This window comes from Balaenoptera musculus, chromosome X (assembly GCF_009873245.2).
Source record: "Balaenoptera musculus isolate JJ_BM4_2016_0621 chromosome X, mBalMus1.pri.v3, whole genome shotgun sequence".
NCBI classification, from domain to species: Eukaryota; Metazoa; Chordata; class Mammalia; order Artiodactyla; family Balaenopteridae; genus Balaenoptera; species Balaenoptera musculus.
The window spans coordinates 110,883,093-110,890,907 of record NC_045806.1 but is presented as its reverse complement, the minus strand read 5'-3'; positions in this window follow the sequence as shown (position 1 = coordinate 110,890,907).

Below are 7,815 nucleotides of genomic sequence, written 5' to 3'. Positions count from 1 at the left end.
AAACTTATGGGATGCACCAAAAGCAGTTCTGAGAGGGAAGTTTATAGTGAAAAATGACTATATGAAGAAAAAAGAAAGATCTAAATTTACAACCTAACTTTACACCTCAAGGAACTAGAAAAAGATGAACAAACTAATCCCAAATTTAGCAGAAGAGAGGTGGTAACAATTATAGAGCAAAAATAAATGAAGTAGAGATTAGGAAAATATTAGAAAACATCAATGAAATGAAAGGGTTGGTTTTTTTCAGAAAGATAAGCAAAATTGTCAAACCTTCAGCTAAACCAAGAAAAAAAAGAGAGGACTCAAATAAATGAAATTATAAATGAAAGAAGACACACTACAGCTTATAAAACAGAAGTACAAAGGATCATAAGAGACTACTATGAACAATTATATGCCAACAAGTTGGACAACCTAGAAGAAATGGGTACATTCCTAGAAACATACAACTTGCCAAGACTGAATCATGAAGAAATAGAAACTCTGAACAGACCAATAACATAAAAAGTAAAAAGATTGAATCAGTAATCAAAAACCTTCCAACAAAGAAAACCCAGGGCCAGATGGCTTCACCAATGAATTCTATCAAACATTTAAAGAAGAATTAATCCAATCCTTCTCAAACTTTTCCAAAAAATTGAAGAGGGGGGAACACTTCCAAACTCATTTTACAAGGCCATCATTACCCTGACACCAAAGCTAAACAAGGACACTACAAGAATACAAAATTTCAGATCAATATCCTTAATGAACATAGATGCAAAGAATCCTCTACAGAATATAAGTAAGTCAAATTCAACAGCACATTAAAAGAATCATACATCATGAACAAGTTGGATTTATTCCTGGGGTGCAAGGATGGTCCAACATCCACAAATCAATTAAGGTGATACACCACATTAAAAAAATGAAGAATAAAAATCATATGAACATCTCAATAAATGCAGAAAAAGCATTTGAGAAATGCAACACCCTTTCATGATTAAAAAAAAATTCTCAACAATTTAGATACAAAAGGAGTATACCTGAACATAAAGGCCATATGTGACAAGCCCACAGCCAAATCATACTCAATAGCAAAAAGCTAAAAGCACTTTTCCTCTAAGATCAGGAATAACATGAGGATGCCTACACTCAATACTTCTATGCAACATAGTATTGGAAGTCCTAGCCAAACAATTAGGCAAGAAAAAAAATAAAAGGCATCCAAATTGGAAAGGAAGAATTAAAATTATCTGTTTGCATATGACATGATCTTATATTAGAAAACCCTAAAGACTCCACCAAAGAACTATTAGAACTAATAAATGAATTCAGTAAAATTGCAGGATACGAAGTCAACATACAACAATCAGTTGCATTTCTATACACTAACAATAAACTATCTGAAAAATAATTTAAGAAAACAATCCCATTTGCAATAGCACCAAAACAATAAAATATTTAGGAATAAGTTTAACCAAGGAGGTAAAAGATCTGTACACTGAAAATTATAAAACGTTGATGAAAGAAATTAAAATAGACATGAATAAATGGAAAGATATCCCATGCTCATGGAACAGAAGAATTAATATTGTTAAAATGTCCATACTACCCAAAGTGTTCTATAGATTCAACACAATCTCTATCAAAATTCCAATGGCACTTTTAACAGAAATAGAAAAAGCAATCCTAAAATTAGTATGAAACCACAAAATTTCTTGAGTATCCAAAGCAATCTTAAGCAGGAAGAACAATGCTGGAGGCATCACACATACTGATTTTAAATTACATTACAAAGCTATAGTAATCAAAACAATATGGCACTGTCATTCAAAACAGACACATAGACCAATGAAACAGAATAAAGAGCCCAGAAATAAATACCCACATACATGATCAATGAATTTTCAATAAGGGTACCAACAATGCACAATTGGGAAAGGATAGTCTCTCCAATAAATGTTGTTTTGAACACTAGATATCCACATGCAAAAGAATGAAATTGGACCCTTATCTTATACAGTACACTAAAATCAACTCAAAATGAATGAAAGACTTAAGACCCCAAACTGTAAAACTCCTAGAAGAAAACATAGGAAGAAAGCTCCTTCACATGGTCTTGGCAATGATTTTTAGGTATGAAACCAAAAGCAAAAAAAGCAAAAATAAACAAGTGAGATTGCCTCAAACAAAAAGCTTCTCCAAGCAAAGGAAACAATCAATAAAGTGAAGGAAAATTTATGCAATGGGAGAAAATATTTACCAACAATACATCTGATGATAGGTTAATATCCAAAATATACAAGGAATTCATACAACTCAATAGCAAAAAAAATACAAATAACCTGATTTAAAAATGCTCAAAAGACCTGAGTAGACATTTCTCTAAAAAAGACATACAAATGGCCAACGATATACGAAAAGGTGCTCAACATCACTAATCATCAAGGTAATGAAAATCAAAACCTTCACCTGTTAGGATGTTCTATTATTAAAGCAACAATAAAAACAACAACAAAAGATAACAAGTATTGATGAGGATGTGGAACAAAGGCAACCTTTGTGCACTGTCAGTGGGAACATAAGTTGGTACCATCACTACGGCAAGCAGTATGAAGGTTTCTCAAAAATTTTAAAAAAGAACTACCATGATCCAGCAACCAATTTCTGGGTAAACATCCAAAGGAAATGAAATTAACATCTTGAAGAGATATATGCATCCCCATGTTCATTGTAGCATTATCCACAATAGCCAAGATATGGAAACAACCTAAATGTCCATCAATGAATGAATGAATAAAGAAGAGGTGGCATATATATTTGAGGGAATATTATTGAACCAGGAGAAAGAAGGAGATCCTGCCATTTGCTACAACATGGATGGACCTTGAGGGAACTATGCTAAGTGAAATAAGTCAGACAGAGAAAGACAAATACTGTATGATCTCACTTATGTGTGAAATGTAAAATATTGAATCTCATTGAAGCAGAGAGTAGAATGGTGATTTCCAGGGCCTGTGGGGAGAGGGAAATGGGGAGGCGATAGTTAAAGGGTACAAAGCTTGTGAGAAAAATAAGTTCTGGAGATCTTCTGTGCAGCATAGTGCCTGTAGCTAACAGTACTATATACTTAAAATTTGCTAAGAAGGTAGATCTTATAGTAAGTGTTCTTACCACCAAACAACAACAACAACAATAAAAAATAAAGAGGAAACTTAAGGAAGTGATGCGTATGTTTATGGCCTTGATGGTGGTGTTGGTCTCATGGATATATAATTATCCCCAAACTCATCAATTTGTATACATTAAGTACATCCAGCTTATTATGTCAAACATAACTCAATAAATTGTTTTTCTTTTAAAAAAAAACAAACCTGTACTGCTTTCACAATAATAAAAGGTAAAAAAGATGATGAAGAAAAATTGCCAATTTTAATTTTTCTGGGAAATCAATATTTATGGTATATCCTTGATCTTGACTTTTCTCCAAGCCCTTCTCTTTGACAATGAAAACGTACTATCACTGACTTTTTGAAAGAACATGGTAACTACTGTGTTACAGACTGTGTCTCAGACTATGTCTCAGGAGCAAAGAGGGCATGCCTGATCTGAATGTTATTTACTGCTCTATGTTCTCTTTCCCAAGACTTCTGCTGTCTTTTTGGCTAATTTTACTTGTGTGAAGGAGGGAGACTGATGGAACCAGCTGCCAAGACAGACAGCGTGGACATGTGGTGCCAGATTCATGCCGTAACTGGTGATAACACCTCAGTAGAATCTTGCAACACTTCTTGTAATCCCAGCTGGGCCTCCCCTGAGCGGAGACAGCAATTACGTGTAGTGGTTTTCAGATGTAAACAAATGTTCATGGGGGACTGACTTATAATCAACCAAGTCATTTCATTTATGGCTTGCATCAAACTGGAATGAAGGTTTCTGATCAGGGAAATCGAACACATTCATTTATTGTCTCAGCAAGTGTTTTTAGAACTTAGGTACATTTCTCTTTTCTTTCAGAGATATGACTGTACAGTAACTTTAAGGCTCAGAAAGCACTTTAAAAATAGATTGTATCTTAAAAATAACTCTATATCTCCTTTTGTACTTAGCTCAAGTACACCATTGTGCATTTGGCCATTTTCCATTGCTATTATTTCTTATGACTCAGTGCCATATGCCTGGAAAGGGATAACACAGAAAATTAGGTTTTTACTGGAACTTTGGTGGTACCATATTGCTTCTCTGTTTCTCTGTCTCTACCTCTTATTAACTACACTTCAGCAAATGCTTTAAAATGATAACAACTGAGAAAATCATTTAAAAATCCCACAGAAAAGACATGCTAAAACTTTATATTGAATAGGTTAGAAACCATAGTATCATTTCTACATCCATTGGTTAGAGTGAAACCAAAACTGTGAAAACGAATGGGCAGATGTGGAAAATGTGTGCTTCATACACCAAAGGATCCTGAACCATTATGACCTGCAATACACTTGTCCCACTCAAAACTTTGTAAGACCACCACTCGTCTCAAGAGCTGTGGGCAAGATTTCAACTCAAAACACAGAGAAATGCTAGGCACTTTGTGGCATAAAAAGAGGTAAGTCAAATCCTTAAGAAGAGCTGTATAAGCTAGTTTGGAAAACAAGATACGTGCAGGAAAATACCCCAAATCATTAGGCAAACAGTCTGTCACTGAGTATTAAGCTGTAAATCAAAGTAGGGAGTGGTCAGGGAAAGTTTTCTGGGGGATTTAGGACTTCAAGGAGTCCTTGAAGAAAAGTAAGATTTGGGTTCCATGGAGGAGTTAAGAATTGTGCTAGGACTGAAGGTTTTGGACCTGGGCTCAAGTCCTGCCTCTTTCTCATGCTAGTCACATAACCATGGGCAAGTTTATTTTATTTATTTCACATACACTCATGTAACATTCCATATGTGGCAGGCACAGTTGTAAGTGCTTTGTAACTCATTTAAGCCTTATAATAATTCAAGGAAGTAGGCACTGTTATTATTCTCATTTTTACTGAGGAGGAAATGCTTTTCTTAATTTCCTCTCTCTTGGAAACTCAGCCTTTTCCTGGTTCTTGGAAGGAATCCTGACTTGGTACTTTCTTGAATGCGTACTGCCTTTCTTCTTGGATCTTCTACCGCTGCTTGATTCTCGAGCCCATCACTATATCCCACTTGTGTTTTGAGTAATCTCTTAGTAAGTACATGTTAGTTCCCAGCCTCAAGTGTCTGCCTCACAGTATGGAGCAGGTAAACCTCCAGAATATAAGCCCTCCTAGTCAGTAGTCATAGAACCGTAACTAATTGTGTTCAAGACAGCACATCCCTGCAGCAATTAGAGACTTCTGTCCACTATAGGCACTTATTTGCTCAGCAGGTACTTCATAAATATCTGTTGATTGCGTGCCTGGCCCTGTGCTATGTGATGTACGGTACACACAAAAAAAAATAGAGAAAAGGAAAATAAAAGAGGATAAAGGGAGTAGGGAAGACCGTAGGGGTCAGGGAGTTCTATGCTCCATCCAGGGGCCCATGCAGACATTGGATTTGTCCAGCTTTAGCCCTCAGGCTGCTTCCAGATTCCTTTTCCCTCTTTCTTCCCTCCCAGCACCATTTAGCCATCCTTCATCTGCTGGCTTCAGGGGCCAGCTTCCAGGAGCTAAATAATCTGATAAAAGTAACCTGTGCTAAAGTGTTCATCAAGCTAACAGGTTAGTGTGTTATTCTTCCTGGGTAATTTGTTCATTTCGAGAGGGGGTTTTGAAGACATTATGGCATGATGGCAGGAAATTTCAGGTCTCACTGCAGACTGGGGAGGGAGAGAATGCCCCCTCCAACCCAGGCTTTCAGGATTAGCCTTCGTCTGATTTCCATGGCCATTTACAAAATCTCCCTGGTGCCAATGCCACTGTCTTATGGCTTTTAATAGGCCCCACCCAAGTGTGATTTAAAGGGAAAAACCCATGATCCTCTTCTTTTGTATTTGGGATGTGTCCTCTCTGGACCCAGGAAGAAAATTCTCCTGATTGCAAGAGAAGCTGAGAAATGAGCTATTTGTCCATGGATAAAAATAGCCAGCACTCATGATCTGGTAGGCAGCATTCTAAGTGCTTTACATATGTTGTCTTATTTAATTCTCACCACAAACCCCAGAAGTAGGTACTATCATTGTCTCCAGTTTTTAAAAAAGAATTGAGGCACAGAGAGGGGAAGTAACTTGCTCAAGGTCACACTCCTAGTAAGTGAACACAGGCAGTGTGGCTATAGGATCCATGCCTTTAATCATCGTATTATACCCATCAGCATCCCAAATTCAAGTTCCCCCTTTCTGAATAGCATCAGCAGATGGACCAGATATAGTCACTGGCTCATAGAGACTCACCATTGAGGCACACATTCTCATGCCATGCCCCCCCTTTGGCAGGGCAGAGACAGGTCACTTATCTGGCACTCTGACCTTGCTAGTAGGAGCCTGAGTTACTCTGGGGCTGATATCACTTTCTTCCTTTCTGTGTTGCACAAGACTGACAAGGAACTGCCTCTCAAGCCCACCCTTCCCCAGTCCACTCCAAAAAGGGAAGGAATGCTTAAACCTGGTGTCTGCTCTGAAGGTTTGATAAGGATCCCTTGAAGTGTGACTAATCCTGTTTTCTAAAAGTAAAAGGAAGATGTGCCAAATTAAGCCTCCAGTATCACTATAGCCAAGCCAGTCTCTTCACTGTCCCCGACAAGCCCTCTGCATTCCTGCGTCTAAGCCAATGTGCACACTATGCCTCCAAACCTGCAATGGTGTCCACCTTCTTTCACTGATGGAGCACTTACTGTGTTCCAGGCCCTGTAAGGGCTTTCAAACCTTTGTCATATTATACATTTATTTATCTATTTATTTTTGGCTGCGTTGGGTCTTCGTTGCTCCCCATGGGCTTTCTCTAGTTGTGGCTAGTGGGGGCTATTCTTCGTTGTGGTGTGCGGGCTTCTCATTGCGGTGGCTTCTCTTGTTTCGGAGCACGGGCTCTAGGCGCATGGGCTTCAGTAGTTGTGGTGCACGGGCTTAGTTGCTCCGCAGCATGTGGGATCTTCTCGGACCAGGGTTTGAACCCGTGTCCCCTGCATTGGCAGGCGGATTCTTAACCACTGTGCCACCAGGGAAGTCCCCCTTTGTCATATTTAATACTACAATATATGCTACAAGGAAGGTTCTAGAATTATCTGGATTTTATTTATGAGGAAATTGAGAGAGATTAAATAACTTGTCCAAGGTTACTATATTACCAATAGATATTTTTTAGCTTCTTGCCCATTCTCTGCATTTGTTCATTACCATTCAGTATCATCTCAGGTTCCATGATTAAGGGTACCGGTTCATAAGGATATTTTATTCACAATATCATGAATGCAAAATGTAATGAGATTGTAATTATTGTATCAACATGTTGCATGGAGGTTAGAGCATGTTTTAGCATGACTAAAAGTTAGATATTTGAAACCTTGAAAATTGGAATTGCAAGGGTTTCCTACACATGTGAATGTAAATCTTTCATATTTATGTTTATTGTTCTTTCTGTGGTGATAAAACTGATGAAATTATGATATGGAGTGTTTTCCACTTGACATCGTTTAAGGCCTTGTAGAAGCATTTGATTTGGCCTTGGTCATGCATACATTAAAAGACAATTCAATTTGGATGCCTTTTTAAAAAGGAATTCAAACCTAATGAATTTGTCTCCTTCACTTTTAAAATGAACAAAAACAATGTTTACTTCAACAGGTAAAACAAATAGAATCCATTGCTGTCTCTTATTTTAACCATTCCAAGAG